The sequence below is a fragment of the Adiantum capillus-veneris genome, chromosome 16 (assembly GCF_014529385.1).
Source record: "Adiantum capillus-veneris isolate H3 chromosome 16, ASM1452938v2, whole genome shotgun sequence".
NCBI classification, from domain to species: Eukaryota; Viridiplantae; Streptophyta; class Polypodiopsida; order Polypodiales; family Pteridaceae; genus Adiantum; species Adiantum capillus-veneris.
The window spans coordinates 16,424,370-16,447,847 of record NC_140946.1 but is presented as its reverse complement, the minus strand read 5'-3'; positions in this window follow the sequence as shown (position 1 = coordinate 16,447,847).

Sequence of the window (23,478 nt, the reverse complement as noted above, 5' to 3'; positions counted from 1 at the left end):
TTATGCTCCATTGCATCCATATGGTGCAACCTTCCCATTGTGGGTGGAAATTCTAAAACAATATCACCATGGTAAGCTCTTGGAATCTCTGTAAATTGATCCACTCATTGTCCTTGCATTAAGAGCTTTGTCAATGCACCCGTCTTTTCGGCCTGCAGAAGTTTTGCCTTGTACTCCTCTTGAAGCTATTTGGGAGCAAAACTTGAGGTAGGGTGCAAAGATCTACTTTTGTTTTTTTGAGTGAAGTGCATCTTTGGGAGACCATCGACAATGGCAATGGGAGTCATGTTAGGTGAGCCTGCAGAGTGTACAACATGAGATACGTTGACTTTGTATTTACGTGAAAGCTGTTCATCCAGTACATAAGTAATTTCACCCAAATTGTTGAGCATCCTTTTAAGAGGCAAAGTCATCTCAATATCACCAACTTCGATCACTGCATCTAAAGTTGTAAATTGCATTGGATAAATTATTTCTAAAAGAAATGATTCTGATATTATAAATTTACCATTGTAAAAAGTATAAGAAAATTCTTTATCAAGAAACAATAAAGAACAAGCTAAACAAACATATTAATCTTAAGACATTATTATAATAACTAACAAATTGTTTATATACTCACGTGTAATAACATAATCGTTATAATTTAAAATTTAATAATATTTCAATATTTCAACAACTATATTTTGAAAATTATGTTCTAAAAAAAAATCCAAAAATTTGTTCAAAATATATTCGTGTGTACTCTCCCTAAACTCCTCCAATGCATGTACCCCTCATATAACCCCCCCCCCCCTCCGCCTGCCCCTCAATCCCGTGTACCCCTCCACCCTCCTCACACGTGTCCCCTCCCCCACTCAAGCTCGCCTTTCGAGTGCCCCCCGTCCTCACGCATGTTCCCCCCCTCTCCCCCCCCATACCCCCAACTCAAGCTCACGCGTGTGACCTTCCCTCCTCGCGCGTGTACTCTCCTCCTCACGCGTGAACCACCCCCCCCCCCCCCCCCCCCCCTCCCCACCACGCATCGTAGCTGCCATGTGTACCGACGGTACATGTGGCACTTGCCACACCACATGTATTACCGCTTGACGACACTACATGTGGCATGCCACATGTACCTAAAAGGTATGCCACAATGGTAGCTGTACTGCCACATGGACAACATAGCTAACATGTGGCATGAAACGTGTATCGACGCTTCTCGGCGCTACACATGGTGAAACACGTGGCACCAACAGGTACCACATGTTGCACCATGTGTACCACCCTCAAGTGCCACATGTTAGCTGCATTGCCCAAGTGGTGGCACAACTGTCACTATGGCACACCACGTGTATTGTTGGCTGTCAACAGTACACGTGGCATACCACGTGGCCACAAGGACAGCCTGCATGGCGGTCCCATGGCCACATGGTATGCCATGGGCCACACTAGTGGTTATGCCACTAGCGTGTCCTAAAAGTCCACAAGCTAGCACGTGGACCGTTGGGACACACGCTACCATGTGTCCCAACGGTCACATGGAACCAACAGGTGGAACATGTTGCACCACATGTACCACCCTCAAGTGCTAGTACATGTGTCATGCCGCATGTTAGCTGCATCGCCCACGTGGTGCCGCAGGTGCCACTATGGCACACCACGTGTATTGTTGGGTCGACAGTACAACGTGGCATACCACGTGGCCACAAGGACAGCCTGCATGGCGGTCCCATGGCCACATGGTATGCCATGGGCCACACTAGTGCTTAGGCCACTAGCATGTCCTAAAAGTCCACACGCTAGCACGTGGACCGTTGGGACACACGCTACCATGTGTCCCAACGGTCCACACGCCAGTGAGGAAAGTGCGTGGACAGTGTGACACGTTGTCCATAGCGCGTGTCCCCCCCCCCCCCCCCCCCCCCCCCCCCCCCCCACACACACACCCCCGCACATGCGTAGACACACCAACGTGCCGCATGCACGGTATGCACGAAGACACACACAGACATGCATACACACACACACACACACAAACATGCGCATACATGTACACACACACAGACATGATTGCACGTGTACACACACACATTATCCGTATGATAGATAGCTGTATTACCCTACCTCCCACAATGTGGACTCTCTCCTACACATATACACACCCACACACACACACACACACACACATACCACTACATGGAGAGTAAAGCCAATCTCTTTCTTGATCCGCACATACCATGGTCTACATGGAGGCTAATGTGGGTGCTGGTCCACAGGTTTTCTTCTTAATAACAAGCACATGAACAGGTGTGTTGTGCGAGTATTTTCAAACAATAATATCACACCACATGCACACTTGCATCCACTTTCTCACCCTTTCTCAAGTTCTCTTTTACCACTATAGAAAATATGTTTAGATACTTGCATAAGGTGAGTCCAAAAAAAAGTAAAAGGAAAAGGAATTCAATTGATTGAATCCTTGAAGCGTTTTGTTGTTTTCTCAAATGAAAATGAGAAAATTAAGTAAAGCTCGTCACATGTATCTGGAAAGAAAGAAACCACTTGAGTTCTATAGAAAGTAGAATATAAAGTAGAGACAACAACTTTGCAACACATTTTTGTTGCTATTTTTTTTCTTTTTTTGCAAAACTCACAATTGTGAGTGAATTATATTGAACCAGCCCAAAAAATTACAAGGTCTAGTCATGCTCTTGTTGAGCCATGACTATACTTACATCACGGCAGCCCCCCCCAACTTGTCGCCTCTTCCTTGTTACAAAGGGTCCATAAAGTTGTCCTTTTGAGATCTTTTATTTATCGATGTCCAAGATTTTCCCCCGTCCTAGGCATTCCATCTGTTGACAACAAGGCACAAGTTGTCTTGGACCAATCCTCCGAGTGTTGCTTGCACCCGAGCGTCCATATGAGCACTTTGCTTTCTTGAGTAATTTCTACAAAGCTTTCCACCTCAGAATCTCCTTCAAACACATGGCGGTTTCTTGTTTTCCATACATTATGTAAGAAGAAGTATCTGACGATTTGAGTGCTGACGAGGAGGGCAAGATTTCCTGAATTCTTGCCTCCAAGGAGTAGGTCAGTCTTGAAGAAACTAATTTTCCATGTTCTTTGGACCCACTTGCATATTTTCCTTGCAAGGCCTTTAATAGTTGGGCAGTCCATGAATAGGTGGGCCAGATCTTCTGTCGCCATCCTGCACCCCAAGCATCGATCTGACCCAATCCCTCCCTCCTGAATCTTCACCCCCGTCGGTAGAGCACCCCAAATTACCTTCCATAGAAAGACCTTCATGTGCTGTGAAACCTTTGTCTTCCATATGTACTCCAATACTTGCTCCCACCTTTCTTCTAGCCATTGCTTTTTCCATAGCTTGTTTAGGGGGCTAGACCAATTCTTCTTATGCATCATTGTCTGGTAAATGCTTTTAGGATGGGGTTCTTCAGATTCGACTTTGGCAAAAAATCAAAAGCTTGATTTGCAACTTGGAAACTGAGTGAACATGTAACAATTTGGATCCGATTGAACCCAAAATTTCCTTGTGGCTTTGTATTATGCTGGTCTAACACTGTACAAGTTCAAAACTCAAAACTGATGTCCCTATGTAGCAGTAGTAAATAATTGCGGTTATTTACTTTTGCCAGTTTTTTGCACTTTTTGGCTTGGTTTGGCAAGTATACAACCTGTTAAAGTCCCTGGACAAGTTTTAACAAGTTTGGACAAATTCTGTTCAAGTTTATCAACTATTTTGTGTCTGCAAACCCTGATTTCAAGAATCTGGCTTAAGTCTCACTTTTGTGATCCAAATTTCACCAAAATTGATTTGCGGGGTCTATTTGATATGCTTGACCTTGTGGTATACTCAAATTTGCAAATTTGTCAATTTTTGAAATAGATGTAAATAATTGCGATTGTTTACTCCAGCTATATTTTTGCAAAACTTTATCCCAACTTTGGCACAAATCTGTTAAGCACCTCAAGTTAACGTTCTTAGCCAAGTTTCATCAAGTTTGGACATGTTTTGGTCAAATGGTCATCAGTTTTCTGTCCGCAGACTAACTTTGCAAATTTGATCTGAATTTTCAATCCAATGATCCAAATCTTACCAAATTTGGTTTGTGGGCTTATTACAACATGGTATAGCTAGTGGTATTGGTCAAAAAAGTTGAAAAATAGAGCAAATGTAAATAATCATGATTATTTACTTATGACAACTTTTTGCATCTTTTTGGTCAACTGAGCATGTACACATGTTTATCACATCAATATAAGCCTATAAATTAAATTTCATCAAGTTTGGACCAATTTTCTTCCAATTTATACTCAAGATTCAGAAAATCAGTACAAACTTTAGTTTCTTCCTAGTTTTTTGCCAGTTTGGTGATCTAAATCTTTTCTGCCTTTACAAAAGTTATTTGTACATATGCAATGAGTCAATGGTATGAACCTTGGTCAAATCTGAGCTGAAAGATAATAATCGTAATTATTAACTTCAGGCTTGAAATGAACTAATTTTTGCACTTATTTCAATGACATTCCTTTTATGAGTTATTTTAAGCCTATGAATCGAGGCAAAACTTGATTTGGCTAAAAATGTCAAGAAAAAGTAAATAATCTGAGTTTTGGTCAACTCTTGAAATTTTTACCTCGAAGTGTCCTTGAGCTTACCCACTGGTTCAGACAACTTTTAAGCTTACTCTCCAGTCGGATTGAGTGGTTGGAGTCTTTTCGTGCTATTTCTAGTCATAGACCTGAAATTTTGCAACTTCCAATAACAACTCACAATGATTCTTTCAGAGAGATCAATGTTCCAAAATCCATATCGAATCCTACTTACCCTACTCCTAGATTCTCATGCAATGGAGTTGTGGAAAGTGTTCACAAACACTCGTTTTGTTGTCTTTTATGCTTTTCTAAGCATTGATCTTAAAACTTGTCTCGTCTATCAATCATTCTCACAATCCTAATCTATTTCTACAATCCTACAATCCTAAAGACACTCGACAAGTACGATTACTTCCAAGCTACCTGTACACAGCAAAAGACGACAATCTGAGGCTATGCGATTTCTAAAAGAAAGTTTTGAACTCTAGGCGATCCTAGAGGAAGTTAAAGGATAACTTCACAAGACGCTCGTGCTTTTCCCTAGTTTAGGTCTCTTGGATCCCCAGAAACGGCACCAAATGCGGGACACGTGTCTAACCTCACTATCCTATCTTATTACAGTATTAGTGAGAACCACGATTAAATTATCAACCCATGGGACAAAGCTGACTCGACTAGTGCATAGAGGCTACAAGAGGGTGTCAATCTCTCTGAAAACAACAAACAAATCGCATCTAACTCATGCTACATGGCAAGTGACAGAAATCACTAAAAGTCAATCACTCATCGACAAACAAATCACATCCGTTGCATCATCAAACGACATCCAAACATAACGAAACTTCTAGGACATGATTATAAGATCTAAGCACACATGCTTATGGTCTCAACCCCACTTTAGGTCAAGTGCCAAAATCGTGATTATTAACAACAGTGGATTTTTAACCTAGTCATTTTCGACCCAGAATGCATCTAATGCTTAGCAATGATGCCCCAATACCCCACCTATACTTAGTTTTTGATTTTGAATTATAAATTCCTAGTTATGATGCAATTAGACCGCTGGTCGGTGACGCCAAAAGCTAAAAATTACTATGATGTGCTTACGTCAATGTGTAGAGTTCTTACCTGCAATTGCAATGCAATCGCGACTGCAATGTGACAACCGAGGAGGGAGTAGGAAGCGCAAGAAAGAGAGAAGTGAGTGTCGTTAGCTCACACTGTGTATTTCATTATCCAAAACTTAATAGCTTACAAAAATTGGCTTTTATACCTTAGCCAAGGTTTTTGGTGGTCAAAACTAATAATCTGGGAGTTCTACCAAAGATGGGTAATGACAGGTTGATACAATCTGGAAGCTTGTAGCCACGGCTCATCAATTACAAGGTTTATCCAAAAAATAGGAGTTACAATATTCTCAATTTATCAAAATAATAAGTGTTTTTACAATGAGAACTCCAAAAAATGGTATTTGTGGTATCTGTGTTAGCTTGCTGCTAACATGCACTAAACGTGTTGATGAGGCTCACAAAAAAGAAGACCTAGGCAACACCCCGATCTAAGAAATCCGAGGTCATCGACACTTTTGTCTAAGGCTGAGCAATGTAGGTGATCCTAGTCTTCTAGTGTCGTTTCCATGAGAAACATAACAAATGGGTCCAATTACAATAGCATCTTCCATATGCACATACAATCTTTTTCAAGCAGTCAGATTGTACAGGGTCTCTACTCTTACACATCCACCATAAACCATCAAAATCACTTCATGATCCACTCCAAAACCCTAAACCACAATCAAATCTCATCATATGAGTGAGCACTCCACCCACCTCAGGGTAGTGCACATCCAATCCTGCAAAACACTTTAGCACATAACATGGCTGTAAAATTTCAGTAGTATTTTGGTATCACAATTATATCCCCAAAAAATATCCAAGCGCCACATCGACTCCCATAATCAAAATCACAACCATAATCCATGAGAGATCTCACTCCTTTGGCCATAAACCATATTCCACACTACATCGACTCCCACACTTGGAGTTTGAAATATCCATTGCAATCAAATGGATCCCACACCCACGGGCCTTAAGACATGAGATATTTATGCATAAATAAGTGCAACTAGTGACCAAACGTGACTTCAAAATCAAATTTTAACAATGTCTAACCTTGCATGGGTGATGCACTATGACCACACCTCACCGCCCTAGCACATATAGCTAATTTTGAGTTTGAAAGGGTGGAAAGCAATACACCCATGCACATGAGGTATCAACATCCATCCATGAGGTTCCATAAATCACATGACATCCCATCAATTTAACCATAATGCAAAACAGTCCCATCACTTTGATCAACCATAACACCACATATACATGCGAAAAACAACTTTTTGCCTTTTTTGGGTGCATGCATAACATGCAAATGAAAGTATTTGACCTCAAAAATGCATCAAGTTAAAGCCCAATGTTTTTGTGCAAGCATTTGATATCCCCAAATACAACAACATCAGGATGATCTCTATCCATGCAAGCATAAAAGGGGGAATCATGATGAGAAATATAGCAGCCGGCTACAAAAATGGGTGCTCTTTTAAGTGTCATATATTTCAGCCATACATAATGTTTGTACTTGTCATCATAATATAATATAACACCTTATCACATCTCGTTGCCCATATGAGACTCATGCAACAAATAGTAGCACAAAAAGAAAGCCACCTTATTCATACTTGTCTGTACAATCAATCCGGGTTGACTAACCATATATTCCCATATAAATTTATGGACATCAAACACTTGAAGTCAACTCACCAAAATAAACTATAAACCATATATGAATCACGCGACCAAATCCAAACGTCATATGGTATTCCCCTACACGCGGAGGTAACCCCATACATGGAACGGTTAATAACTCGCACTCACAAAGTGATCTCAGAGACCTAAATACGTTTTTCACCATGTTTAATCAAGATTTTGATTTGGCTAAGAAAGTTCGTTCATTTGAGGAATCCATATAGTGGTTCTCCAAGGAGCCTAGGATCCAAAATTTTGACTGTGCAATGGACAACAAGTTGTATTTTGACCATAAATCTTTGCTCATGCCGAATTTTCACATCATACCTAGGAGATTTTTTTTTCTAAATCATGTGTTTAATCTTTGGTTCAAAGGGTTTGCCGTGATTCATAGCGGTTGAAGAGATATGACCAAATGATGTGAAACAAAAAGAGCTTTTTATGTACATACATGATCATAAACACATTGTGTGCAAAAATCAACGTGCTAAATATGATGTAACAAACATGGAGCATCCTCATACACACCAAAAAAGTCCAAATACGCCCTCCTCATATACGAAAAAGCAACCATCAAGAGGGAAGCTACTCAAAAAACCGGAGTAGAGAGAGAAAGATATGATGGCTATGGAGTTCAAAGCTTCTCACCGTGCTATAGAAGTGATTATTGGCTATTGAGTTTAGAGCTTCTCACCGTGCTTTAGAAGTGATTAGAAGGCTTCTTGCTTTGCCGCAAGAGAGCGCGGTGAAGAGGAGGGTGACATAGAGGTTCATACCATGAAGTCGTTGGAGAATGCACACACCGTGAAAAGAGAAGAGGAGATAATAAGCATTCGGGAAAATTTGGACTCTCAAAGGGGCTCTATAAGGAGGTTTGAATTTGCCTCTCTTGTCCAAAGTGCTTTGTCAAAACCTATCAACCAACTTATCATTGGAAAGATCTTAGAAAGTAGGTTCTAAATCCCCAAACTCCTACAAATCTGGAGTTGATTTGTAGAAGTTATGGCCTCCCCACTTAAGATGAAATGTGGGGAGAGATTCCATTTATAAGACAGAGTTGTCACATCAAAAAATAGAATCTTCTAGAATATAAGAAATTTAATGGCATGCTATATTTCTTTGTATAGATCCTGACGAGTACATTCTAAATCCAAAAGGTCCGATAAGTTTTGATTTCATTTGTAAAAATTTTACCTTGCACCCGTTTTGGACAAGAGGGAGAAAGTCAAAGTCCTTATAGGGCTTATTTGAGAGTCTAAAATTTTCCTAATGCAAGTAGAGAAAGAGAGAGTGTTATTCTTCTTCTTCTTCCCAAGAACGAGAGAAAAGATCTTATGGAGATGGTGGTGGAGAGCTTGCACCACTCTGTACGAAACGTATATATTGCCATGCGGTAATAATTGAGGTAAGTGTTGACACTAAAAAGTCAGCTTTCTATGACAATTTATAGGCTCTTTGCCTTGGCTTGCACCCCAAGGCAAAACAGGGCGTCCCCTCTCAGCTTGGATTAGCTTCTGATTTTTGGGAAAAGACTCTAGTATTTTCAAAAACATGGCACGGGTTTTGATGGTCAACTCTGACCTTTATCCTTCAACTTGATTTAAAAATTGATTAATTGGACAGTATCTTGATGACTAACACTAGAATGGTAACATGACACTTTTATGTCCTTGGACACTTTTGTGTCTTGTTAAGTGACCATTTTGCTTGAATTATTTGAAGAGTATCAAAATGAATTTCTAGGTGCTATATATCCACAAAGTTGCCTTATGAGCTGAAAAAAACTTAGCATTTTTTTTTGAGTATCAATCTCACCATTAACCTTGCTCTTGCACAACATTTTTGAACCTAAACTGTGTGAAAAAACGGGTCCTGTTTTTGGCTTTTTTTCAATTTTTGGCAACTATACCACTCTAAACTTCATGTTTGTGAGGTTTAGATGGCTAGAGGTTAGGCCTTCATAGTTCTCAACATGTTTTGATGCTTGTAGGGAGAGCTAAGTGTTAAAATTGAAAGTTATGACCAATTTACAAGAATTGCATAATCCTGTTTTTTTTGGCCAAAATTAGCACTTTTATGATTTTTTTGGTGGCTTTCTTGATATCCAAATTCAATTTGGATTGTGTAAGTGTAATGTATAACATAAAGCTAATCTTCCTTGAGTTTTGGGGGACCTAATATGCTATATAGCATAGTATATGATGATGGTTGAGTTTTTTGATTGCTGAAGAATACAATACATTTTAGAGTAGCAAGTATAACTTTCTCAATATTACTAGTTTCTTAGGCCAATTGTGTGTATTTTGTAGGTAGTAACTATATCTAATCATAGACTAGAAACTTGGCTAGATATTGAGTAGTTTCTATGTGTTTCTAGAGGTCATAATGCTAAACCTAGTTTTTTCATGTTTGCTGTATTTAGCACTTTATCATTGCCCCCAAGGTTCCAATTGTAAGAGATCCATTATCCTTTTGACATGCTCCATGGCTCCTTTTGAATCCAAATGCCCAAAGGGAACTAAGGAAACATGTATATAGTATCTGTATTGAGCGTGACTATAGAAACTTTGATGATAGGTCCGCAGAATGGCAAAAATGCAACTTTTTTGTGCCTATTCTTTTTTCCCAAAAAAAATTAGTGAGGTAAAAGCAACCATATGTTTTGGTCACCAACCCATTGAAGTTAACGGGGCATTTTATCTCATGTCCTACCAAAATCCCCACTCTTATTTATATGCAATCAACCGTAAGAAATTGCTGTTTTGGGCAAAATGCACTGGTCCATCAACTTTGGAGGCTTGTAGTGACCAAGGGATGAGAAAAATTACAAGTTTCTCATTTTTTCCATATGTAGTAGTTATTGAACTATAAGCTCATACAAGGATTTTTCAAAATGAGTGGATCTACTATGGTTTTGGAAATTTTCCCAAAACCCTGAAAGGACACTTTTATGTCCTGTTAGGTTACCATTCTAGTGCTAATGTGACTGTGACCAAACTATGCTTCACCATAATGCCTCTACATAAATATGAATTTCTTGTACTATCCCGACGTATTTAGGTTGTCGCTTTTTGTAAAAATAATTCTCGTAAAAATCTTGATTTATCACGTTTCTTCACTCAATAGTTATTTTTACACTCACTAGTGACTAAAAATAATATTTTTATATTTAGATCATCCTAGAAAGCATGTTGCTTTTTAGAAATGCCAACAAAGCACCAAAAGATAAAAATAGAATAAAAAGCAATTTGTTTTTTGAAATTAAACCGCGAGTTCCTCTTGTCCATCAGAACAAGAAGGCGAACTAGCTTTTCACTAAAAAGGACTAAAAATCATGAAAATCATGAAATTTATTTTTCTTATTTTCAAAAGAGACCCAAAAATTGAGGATGCTACAACATTACAAAAAGTATACTCTACAAGGCCAAAGGATCATTGTAAATGAGACAATCTAGGGAATCCAAGAAACCTACAAAGGGCTACGAAATGCCAAAAAGATTGACCTAGTAGAAGTTGGGAAAGAATCAACACCAGCTTACATAGTGACGCATTTGTCTTCGAAAGAAGAGGAGGTCCTCATCACAACCTTAAAAGAATATATGGAATGACTTTGCATGGTATTATAGAGATCTCAAGGGAGAGGACATTTGTCATCATATTATACCCATGAGAGATGATGCAAAGCTGAACAAATAACTCAAGGGGGTCAATGTATAGGTTGTGTATATCGTGTGTGTTCAAGGACTATTTTTAAAACTCCTTGTATGTGGATTTTTGACTGATAAAATACATGCTTCTCGTATTTAATGTGTAAAGTTTTTTTCCAACTCCATTTTTAGAATACCCTTATATATGCAAAAATGTGAGAAACAATAAAATTTAATAACCCCTTCTGCTACACTCACGTGATAGTTACATAATTATTAAGTGCCCCCCCCCCCCCAGGGCAGACAAAGACTCTATACCTATAAAGAGACATTCACAAAAAAGATCAAGAGATTGAGAAACTCAAGGAGACAAAATTCATCTATGAATTAGAACACACTCACTGGGTATCCCCAATTGTGGTAGTAAACCTTAAGAAGAGATAACTATGCTCTTCCTATCACTGATCACGTCTTAGAGAGAGTGGTGGGAAGAGAATCTTATAGCTTCTTGGATGGATTCTTTGGCTACAAAAGCCATTGATCCAAAGGACCAAAAAAATGGATTCTGCCACAAAATGGAAAATATTTGCATGTAGAATCACGCCTTTTGGGTTGACAAAGACTCCAACAACATTCCAAAGGTTAATCAGCCACTCATTCAAAGAATATATGAGAAACTTCTTAGAAGTTTATATGGATGAATTGTGCGTGCATTTATTCAAAAGAAAAAACCATTTTGAGCACTTCAAGAGTGTCTTTGAGAAATGTCGTCTATAAAGGATTTGTTAAATCCTTAAAATGTGTATTCATGGCTAGACAAGGCAAAATTCTCAAACATATTGTTTTAAAAAATGGCATTGCTATGAACATGGAGAAAGTGGTAGTGATTGGTGAAATTCCTAGACCAACTAGAGAAGTTCAACCATTCATGAGACATTGTGGATATTATCAAAAACTTATCTACATGCACTACAAGAGGTTGTGTGCTCTTGTGACGCTGTTAGCGACGGAAATACACTGGGTTTTTATAACCCCCGGCGTCGCTAAAACCGTCGCTACGAGCGTCGCTAAAACCGTCGCTATATGCGTCGCTATGAGCGTCTCTATATAGAGACGCTCATAGTGACGCTCATAGCGACGGTTATAGCGACGTTTACACTGAAGATTATAGCGACGCCCGAGAGAATTTTTTTTTGGTGGCAGGGCATTGAATGCCCTGCCACCCATCAACCATATTGTACTTGATTCACTTTTTAAAAAAAGTGCAAGGGTAGATAATAGACCCAAAATAGTCACCCACAAGACGCATTGTTTGCAAAATTGACAATTGTACACATCATAGGCAAAATGAATTGATTGGCAAATGTAATAATGACAATTGTACAACATCATAGGCATAAAGAATTGATTGGCAAAAGGAACTGCGGTGACAAATGTAATAATATACATGGTTCAAAAAGACGTATAAAATCCGTCTCATGATACATAAGCTATGAGAAACCCTAAACTAATGCTATCTAGCTACGGCTAAACTGACATCGTCTAGTCAGACGTCTCATCGCGTCCAAGCGGCGTATCTGTCGGATTCTGCAAAAAAAGACAATAAGACAGCTTTCAGTAAGTATAAACATATAACGACATTTATAAAACAATACAAAAAATAAAAAAGAGTAAACCCTAATACTAACCATGCCGCCGCGAGAACTGAGAATGTCCATCAGGGCGTTTAAGCCCTTCCTGCCTGCGTACTCGCGCTCATACGATGTGGGATCACGTCCTGTCATCGACCACTGTCAAAACATACAAAGATTTCATTATGTTAGAATTAAAAAACTCATAAACCCTAAACTATGGAACATAAAGAGCAATGCGAAAACACTTACAAAATCGGCCTCAAATGATGCCCATCCACCGCTCCCCAAGTGGTGCGAGCTCCCTGTCTCTACTCGCGCTCTGGCTACATCCTTTTGTTGCTTCCACTTGTCGGGATTCTCGTGCGCTGCTTTCTTCGCATTCTTCCAATCTTCTTTGGCCAGCCAATCTGGCCTGTTCCACCCATTCTTGATTGCTTTTTGCACTTCGGAACGCTTGTGTTTGCAGTATTCACGCATTCGAATCTTCATCAGGTCTTCATTGAAGCGCTGATCCCGTGTTGGAACGGGAAACTCATCATGAAGTATGCTGATGACTCTTTTTTTAAATCACTTGGTACTTCACTCCATTTGTTTAGTATGTAGTGTCTAAACAGCTGAGAGCAAAGACCACGCATGCGCGAGATCACCTTCTTGCCGTCATCATCCATGATGATGCCACCGCTGAAGTCGATGGAGTAAGACAAGCCCTCTGGCCGGTGACGCGTGAACCTGGGTGTCCCAGCAGGGGTCTCTAGCGGCGTGTCGATGGGGGTACGGACGTCAGGTGTCTCCACCGGCGTCTGGGCCCCGAAGCGAGGAGTGTCGAGTGGGGTGGCTCCTGGCGGAGTAGGTAGAGGTGTGTAGCTTCTAGGAACAGTCAGCCGTGCAAAACCTGGCGTAGATGGCGATGCTGTGGCTGGTGTGGGGGCGGGCAAAGAAGGGGAGGGTAAAGAGCCTCGTCGAACACGAGGCGGTGTGGAGGCATCGGTGGCGGAATCCCCACAACAACCGCCACCGCCACCACTAGAGCGCCGGTGTCTAGACGAGTGTGAAGCTCGTCTCGTCGACGCCGAAGCTTCAGAGCGCGCCGAATGCTCCGAAAGAGAGGGAGATGCGGATGGAGTAGGAACGCACGATGATGCGCCAGAGCGATGACGCTCCACGTACCACTGTCTCTGCTACGGTGACAAAGAAGAAAGAAACTCCTCATCATCCATACCTGCATTAAACACACGAATATTTAAACTTAATATTGAATGAATAGAGTAGACAATGACGCAAAGACCATTAAATACAATGACGTAATGATGCAATGAATTGAGTGATAGAAGAGGCAAGTCGAAAACTCAAAATTTTCAATCAAAAGATGTGAGCGCGAGTAGAAAAGAGCGTTATACACCATGGAAGGTACTTAGAGAGCCAGAGCTTTTACAACACGGAGCAAAATTGTTCAAATACAATATTTGTGGCTTTAAGAGATCACTCTCTCATCCTCGCATAACTCAGCATAACTTCCTATATCTATATAGAGCTCTCCGTTTAAACACATATCCTCTGTTTCATTTTGTAGCTCCTCTGCATGCACCCCATATAGAGTAGTAGCATCTTGATGCTCGTCTGGCACCACCGCAGCGGCTTCTGATTGAGCATCTTCTCTGATCTCCTCCATTGATGCCGTATTGATTGGCACATGGTAGCCTTCATACGTCCTTGCACTACAAGGGGCTACCTCTATGACGTACCACCAGTTTGATGTAGACTTTGTAGGATGAAATATTACCTGCCAGAGCCACATAACTTACATGAGAGCTTTCAAGCACATAACTTGTAAAAGGGGGATGTTAACTATTTACATACTTACTTGTTCACAATGCTCGGGTAGTACGAAAGTGTCTCTTAGGTCAGTCCATTTCTTAGTAGAATCCACCTCAAGAAAACCAGACTCTCCTCTATGCACAGTAGCGTTGCGACCCTCCATGGTTATCTTGAACCATTGCACGTCGAACAAGTCGACAAAAAATCCTCTGTAATCGATCCTCAAAATCTCTTGCAGCGTGCCGAAGTAAGTGGGTTCCGCCACCACAGGATCTGCATCAGAGGAACGTCGTCGACTAGACTGTTCAAATTTTGCCATGATTCCACAATCTTGAGTAAAACGCTTTTTGTCGATTCGTTCCACCCTAAAATGTAGACCTTTACACCATGCTGCTGTGTATGACTTATACTACAACGAACAAAGATTATGAGTGGCCGTTCAAAAGTTTATAAATAAAGTCACTTGCTAGTCGTAAATTGCAAACTTACCTTGGTCGCGCAACCCCGAGAGTACTCCCACTCTTCCTCAGTCACTTCGTCACCGTATTGTTGTGCGCTTTTCAATTGGTTGTGCAACCATCTTAAGCTCATGAAGGTTGGTAGGCTCTCCAGAACCGCTGGATAGTGCATCGGTGGTCGTCTTCCCCGTCTCCACTCGATTCGTGCCCTTTGTCGCTCTTGCTTTGCATCCTCATATTGTGAAATCCACTTTTGCATCACTGGATTGTGAAGCATGCAAAATCGGTTGATTTTAGCCTCTAGATCTTCCGTCATCTTCTTCTCAACACCGAGATTGCACATGACAATCCCATATATGCGCTCATCATCTATGGTTTGCCATAGCGTGTCCCGGGCTTTATCAAATCCGTCTAGCCACTCTCCAATGTACACTAGGGACTCTGATACCAACCAACCTTCTGCCATGCTACCCTCCGGACGTGCCTTTTGACGCACATATTCCTTAAGCGTTTTCATGAAACGTTCTAAGAAGAACATCCATCTGGAATGAACTATGCCAACTATTTCCACCTCATCAACTATGTGAACAAGAAGATGCACCTGAATGATTCGCATTGTAGTAGGAAAATGTTTCTCAAACATGCACACAAGCTCCGCAGCATTTAGTTTGGCGAATGGTATGGAGTCTACGTTGATCTCCTTCTGTGAGATCCATTGCACGAGCTTTGCAAGTTTGTAGATTGTGTTACGGATGTCGAGAGACAAACATCCCTCAATGGCAACCGGTAAAATAAACTGTAAAGTATGTGCAGCAATGATATTAAAGTCCACATTTTATGCAATGATATTAAAGTCCACTATGAACGTACCTGACACATTTTATGCCAATCGTGTGACTTCAAACCGGTAAGCTTTCCTTCTTTAGTAAAACACGTTCGGAGCGAGTGCATTACGCCAGTGGGGGTCCGCAAAGATCGAATGGTCTCTTTTACTTTGCGTTCTTGGGCTCCTGTGAAAATCCATGGTGCTTTAGGGAGTTTTATCGATCCATCAGACGCTGTTTGCGGCCAATATTGCTCCATACGATCCACATTTCTAAGGTCAACTCTGGCTCCCAAAGTATCTTTCCTGCCGGTCAGATGGTCCCATAGTAGATTACCCACATTCTTGAATATGTGCATTGGATCGAGCAAGTGATTGATCATGAGTCGGGGCCAGTATGGTAACTCGTACCATAGAGATAGTCTCTTCATCCCTGGAGGCAATCCGTCATCGCACATCTCCTTCTGCTCTAACCATGCTTGTGCAGACATCCTTGGTGGCTCTCTTCCCAAAAAGCTGTCGCGTAACACATGATTCTCTGGAAGATACGCTTGATGACCTTCGTAGATTTGTTTCTTCAGTGAGGGTGCCCTACGTGCATTCAGTCTAGGTCCACATGTGACACATGCTCTGTATCCGCTTGTTTGAAGCCCTGCATGTATACACATGATAATAGATCAACTATGGGAAAAAACAAGATTTACAGTGTCTGAGTGAGGAGTGTCAAGAGATCACCTGAGCATTCTGTTAGCCCGGGATAGTCATGCATGGTCCACATTAGAATGCCTCTGATCAAAGCATTCCATCGTCCTGTGTGTCGGCTCATATCCACCACCTCTATGCCAATCCACAATTGTTGTAGCTCTTCCAATAGTGGACGAAGATACACATCCATATTCCCCACTTTATATCGCCCTGGCACAATCAAACTTAGCCATAGGTGCCCCTTCTTTGTAGTCAACCACGGGGGAATGTTGTAGTTGACGATGACAACGGGCCATACACTGTAAGATGTTGATCTTTGACCAAATGGATTTACGCCATCCATAGCCAGGCCTAAGCGCAAATTTCGAGCTTCCCTGGCAAAATCCGACCATGTTCCATCTATATGTTTCCAGGCTACGCAATCTGCAGGAATTCATAGCACACCATCTGAAGATTTATTCTCCTCATGCCATGATGCTAGGGCGGCCATGGACTTACATTCGAAGAAATGCTTGATGCGAGGAAGCAGAGGGAAATGTCGCAAAACCTTTTGTGGAATTTTTGTCCCATGGAGATCTACTCGATATCTTTCGGAATCACATTTCGGACACTTCTCCATGTCTATGTATTCCCCTCTGAAAAGAATGCAGTCATTAGGACAAGCGTGGATAGAATTGTAATCCATCCCCAAGTTTCGCAAAATCTTTCTTGCTTCATCTCGGGAATCTGGCATCACATTGTCAGTTGGTAGTATGTGCTCTTTCAGCAATCTACACAACATAAAAATATGATACAGTCGTGTAAAAATCTATCAGATCATTATACATTTAGAGTTTTATTAAAGTAAACTAATTGTAATAGATCACCTGAAAAGCGCTGTGACGCTAGTGTCACTCCATCCAAACTTTGCCTGCATGTGGAGAAGAACCAGGAGTGCTTTCAATCTAGACATACGTGCTCCATTATACAATGGCGTATTGGCTTCACTTTTCATATCATCATAGATAAGCCTTTCTGAATCCATGATCGTCTCGATCATTTCATCAATCTCGGGCTCAAACATTGCCTCGTTGGGAATGTGCTCTGCATGATTATCCCCCGAGCTATCAGAGGCTACATCTTGTGGCCTCACATATGCTGCTTGACCAAAGCGCCTGCGAACACGTCTATTGGGTTGCAAGATTGCTGCTTGTTGGCCAGCGTCAGAGTCCGATGAGTTATAATTGGCAACAACTTGATCTATAATAGATGGATCGAACTCGCCAAATTTGCGAACGTTCTGCAAAGAAACACGTCTTGTCCGTCGCACAGCATGCTTGCATTGATTACAAGGACATAAGACCCTCGTTGAGAGATAGGTGTTTCGGTTGGACGGTCCCACATCCTCGTCACTACTCATAATGAGGATAAAAAACTTATAACCTGGACAACAAATTTAATATTCTATTGGCATTCTTCGTCTTATCTCTCTCTCTCTCTCTCTCTCTCTCTCTCTCTCTCTCTCTCTCTCTCTCTCTGTCTCTCTCTCTCTCTCTCTCTCTCTCTCTCTCTCTCTCTCTCTCTCTCTCTCTCTCTCTCTCTCTCTCTCTCTTTACCTCACATTCTCTAGTCATGTCCAATCCCCGCACACCTCGGTCTAGAGGTGCACGGAGATCAGAACCACCGGGTTATAATCTCGCCTTTATTGGTCAATACCTATATTTGTGGGTACAAGAAATCTACACACCCACGTCTACATGATACTGCATGTAGTGGACAAAACCCCTTTGCCTCTTCTCTAGCTGTAGCACTTCACAGCATCTTAACATCTTTTCACAGTAGATCTTTTCACTGTTCGTCTAACTCTAAACCCTAAACCGTAAGTAATTCTTGCGTGGACTCGATCTAACGTAAATAAGCGTAAATCTAAATAAACGTAAATCTAACTAAAAATAAACCTAAATCTAATTTAACGTAAGTCTACATCTAACCTAATCTTTAACGTCTTTTGGGATAGTTTCCTACGACGTTAAAACTCTCTTCTTCTTGTGTGTGTGTGTGTGTGTGTGTGTGTGGGTAAACCTAAATAAACCTAAGTCTAATCTAATATAACATAAATCTAAATCTAATGTAAATTGTGTTATATTAAAAACAAAGAACTAAACTAACAGGGATTATAAGAACCTTAAAACTGATTTAACACATAATTTTTCACATAACTCGGCAAGAGTTGGCATTCTCATCACTAAAGATGTGAGAGTTAAATTCCGGCGGTGACGCTGCCTCATCTCTATCCACATCTGACGACAGCAATTGGCCCTTTAGACCGTTCTTGCTCTTGTTACTAACTTTGAAGTTGCTGTTGAATGACTAGAGGTTGTCTAGATGGTCATTGTGTCGGGGATGTAGTGACTCTTGCCGCCCTGAAGATCCACCTTCTTCCCTATCTTATGAAGACATTTCACTAGTACTTTTGGATCGACGGAGCCCACCATGAGTGAAGGCAGCAATACCCTATATTCCATTGAGGGCTTTCTTCACCCGCTTCATGCAGGCATCGCAGTCTATGGAGACCTAAATCTAATCTAATATAACGTAAATCTAAATCTAGCGTAAATAAACGTAAATCTAGTTAAAAATAAACCTAAATCTAATTTAATGTAAGTCTACATATAACCTAATCTTTAACGTCTTTTAAGATAGTTTCCTACGACGTTATAACTCTCTTCTTCTTGTGTGTGTGCGCGTGTGTGGATGTGTGTGCCAATAAAAAGAGATAAATGGTATAACCTTTCTATCACCCATGCCAAGTATGATAGATTGATTATGCCATTTCCCTCTTGAATAATAGGTCTTGAGTTCAACTCCTCGTCGGCTAGATCTTTAGGTCTTTTAATTTTAATTAGTTTCCTACGACGTTAAATTAGTTTCTCTCTCTTTCTCTCTCAATGTGTGCGCGTTTTTTTGGATCATATGCATGTTTTCTCTCTCTTTTCCTCTCTCAATGTGTGCGTTTTTTGTTTATGCATGTTCTCTCTCTCTTTTCCTCTCTCAATGCGTGCGTTTTTTGTTTATGCATGCTCTCTCTCGCTTTTCCTCTCTCAATGTGTGTGTGCATTCTTTGTTTATGTATGTGTGTGTGCGTTTTTGTTTTTGTTTGTACTCTCTCTCTCTCTCTCTCTCTCTCAAAAAAACACTATGTGTGTGTGTGTATGTGTGTGTGAGAGAGAGAGAGAGAGGGAGAGAGAAAGAGGGGAAGGGAACATGAGAATGAGGAGAGGGAAGGAGCATACCTGGCTCTCCTTCCTCTCCTCGTGTGTGTGTGTGTGTGTGTGTGTGGAGAAGAAAGAGAGAGAGAGAGAGAGAGAGAGAGAGAGAGAGAGAGAGAGGGAGAGCGTTACCTGCTCCTTGCTTGAGGGCGCCGAAAAACTCAGATCTGAGATCTGAGTTTTTGGCGCGCTCGGTTATTTTTTTAGCCCAGCCGGCGTCGCTATGAGCGTCGCAAATTTCTTTGTGAATTTGCGAGGCTCATAGCGACGCCGGGAATTTTTTTTTTGAGCGTCGCTGTGTGAGCGTCGCTAATATGAATAGCCTCTTGTAGTGATGTATGCTATAATTGCTAAACCCATTTATGGCCTAATCACGCAATTCATATGGACTGACAAGTGCAAAGAGTCATTTCAAAATCCCAAGAGATATTTTTCTTCAACACCTATCTTGAAGACTCTAGATTAGACTAAATTTTTCATAAGCATGTTGATGCGTCAAATTTTGCTATCCGTAGCATATTGGCACAATCAAGAGAGGAAACCATGGATTTCCCCGTCTCATATGCTAGCACACAATTGAACACAGCAAAAAAGAATTATACCATGATAGAGAGAGAAGGACTTGGTATGGTTTATGCCGTCAAGAAGTTCATACACTTATAATTATTAGCAAATAAGTTTTTTCTTCTTTGGAGACCACCAAGCTCTACTTTATCTCATTAAAAAACCATGTAATATGAGAAGCAATTGTAAGATGGTTCATCATCTTATTGGATTTTGATTTTATGGTGATTGTTAAAAAGGGCACCACATATCAGAGAGTTGATTACCTGTTGAAGATTACCTCTAGGGAACATCTCAAGGGAGTAGATGATGATTTTGCCAAATGCATATCTATTCTCAGTTGAGATGATTTTAGATGGTCAGAGGCTATAGTCACTCTGATGATAATAGCACAAGTAGATTTGGAAATTCCACTTCCTATAACACCAATTGCTAGTACCAAAAATATTGTACCAAAAGAAAAAAGATGGACTTCTACTTTTTTGTATAACCCTAGAGGAACATGCTAACTACCTGAATTAAGCTCCTAGAATAGTAGTTGGGATTCATTTTGCAAAAGAGAAAACATTGAAAAGACTTACATGATTAGGGGGTTTATTGGCCAAATATGAAACAAGATGTTTATGCCTATGTAGACTACTGCTCCCAATGCAATGCAACAAAAAAGGGCAGCAATACCACATGCTACTTTGTCTTTAGATATCTATTGCACATAAGTGGAGCAGATATTTGGTGGAGTAATTGACAAATAGAAAATTCCTTGAAGATATGAGAAATCACAAACAAGGAGAAAGTAAAATGAAGGGTGTAAATTACACCATTATTGGCCAATAGCTATATAGAGGAAGAAAGGAAAACAACTAAGACTATGTGCTAATGAAGACAAGTACATTTCTATCTTGAATGAAGCGCATGCGGGTGTAGCGGGGGGCCATTTCTCTCATGAGACTACAACCAAAGCAATTTTGATGGTTGGTATGGCGGACTCTATTTGTAGATGCAAAAACAATTGTTCAAAGATGCGACCCTTGCAAAAGAGCTAAAATGCCAACTAGATTGGATAGCATGCCATTGAGACCAATGATGGGAGCAAGAGTATTTGCTAAATTGGGTATTGATTTTGTTGGTCCTATATAGCCACTTGCTTAAAAGACTCAGGTACAATATATTATTGTAGCCACAAATTATCTTGCCAAGTGGACCAAAGCTAGAGCCACTAAGAAGAATGATGCACAAACCATGACTACATTCTTATATGAATGTATATTCATGTGATACGAACTTCCTATTGAGATTGTCAGTAATAGAGAGACACAATTTATCAACGAGGTGATAGAAAATTTGCTAGACGAGTTTATGGTTATCCATAACAAATCCGTGCACTATCATCCTCAAGCAAACCAGAGCACACAAATGAGATCCTTAGCTCTGTACTAACAAGGATTGTCATCTTTGGATGTATGGACTGGGAAATGAATCTTCGTTCAACTCTCATCTCCTATAAGTAGTGATACATGGGGCTATACTAGATGTTCCATGATATGACAATTTTGTATGTGGTTCTCGCTATCATTACAATAAGATAGAGAGGCTTGGCAATCAGAAAGATTACAATGAAAAACCTTGAATAGATGATAAAAAACTTGGCATGAAGCCTACCATGCTCGGGGGGTTCACTTCTTAGACATGTAAGCTACCACATGAGTTCAAATGGATGGATTTTTTAGCTTCAAAGTTTTAAAATTTCAACAGGATTATATTAATAGAAGGGGGTTTTTAATCAATTTTAAAGAAAAACCGGCAAGTTTTTGAATAAAAAGGGGTCATTTTATCATCCTAAGCATGTAAGTAAAGGGGTTTTTTAATAAACTTTGAATGCACATTATATGAATAGTTTCTTAGAGGTGCATCCCCGAGCTACCATTATCCCATTTTAGTTGATGTATTTTGGAAAGCAACACTCCTTGATGTAGTTGCATATACAATATAGATAAAACTTCACAATTTTGTCTTGTATTTATAACTTTTTCTTGTACTATAGATTTTTTAATTTGGTTCATAATATCTGTGCAAATGCATATAAGAAAGGGCGTGTCATGGGAGGGCATTCATAAAAACTCATAACTGCTTATTGGAGTCCGGGTGCTGGAGGCAATGAGCAATTTCTCACCAAAACTGAACACAAGAGGGGGGGGGGGGGGGGGGGGATGATGTTGATGCAACCAGAGGCAATCAATGCTATAGTGGTCAAAAAGTGGATATGGCTACAAGGAAGAGCAAGCTAATAGTGTTGTATAACGGCCAGATGCCAAGGCAACCAAGGGAACAAAAAATTGTATGTTACATGTGTTCTTTTAAGCCTATATGCTTGGCTTTTGTGCCATTTAAATGAAATGCTCAAAGATAGTCAAAGTGCAAGTTTTTGAGTTCTTTTATGTGCCATTTGATGTGCTCTCCAAGCTTGTCCTTGAAGTTCATAAAATGGTGTTAGGGTCATCAAGTTATGAAGCCAGAAACTTAAAACATTTTCAGAGAAAGTTAAAGCAATTTTAGAGATTCTTTCCAAGTGGTGCTAATGTGACAAATTCCAAGTGGTGACCAGAGCTAGGAATTTGAAACGCTGAACATGATTTTTGGGGTGATCTTTGTAGATCTAAAATTAGAGTTCAAAAGGGGAATAAATGGCCATTCAAAGTTGCTAGGTATGCAATGAATTGGTCCGCTTTGGAATGCATGCATTAGAGGTTTCTTTCTAGCTCTCTAGGAATTTTGATAGTAATACTTGCTAAGAGCTTTGGAATGTGCTTTATGGCTCGTCAATTGTATCTATATGCATGGAAATATCCTCAGTTGAAGTTGGAAATGCATCGAAATAGTGGGGAGATTTTGGATTATTTTTTCGGTTTTAGGAGGCTAGTATGGTTGATCGGGAATGATGGGTATGTAGGCTTGGGGCCAGATCTTACAATTAGAGCCATGAGAAGAAACTTGGCCAAACGAAGTGTGCTTAATATTCAACGTGTTTGTGATTTTTTTTTTTTGGAATTTTTTGGGCTTCAAAGTGGACACCTCATTGTTCCATGTGGGAGGTGGGAAAATCCCATATGCAAAGCTATGGGCTAGAGGTTCACATTATATTTATAAGAATATTCATAAGTCATAAACATCTCAACGAGAGAAT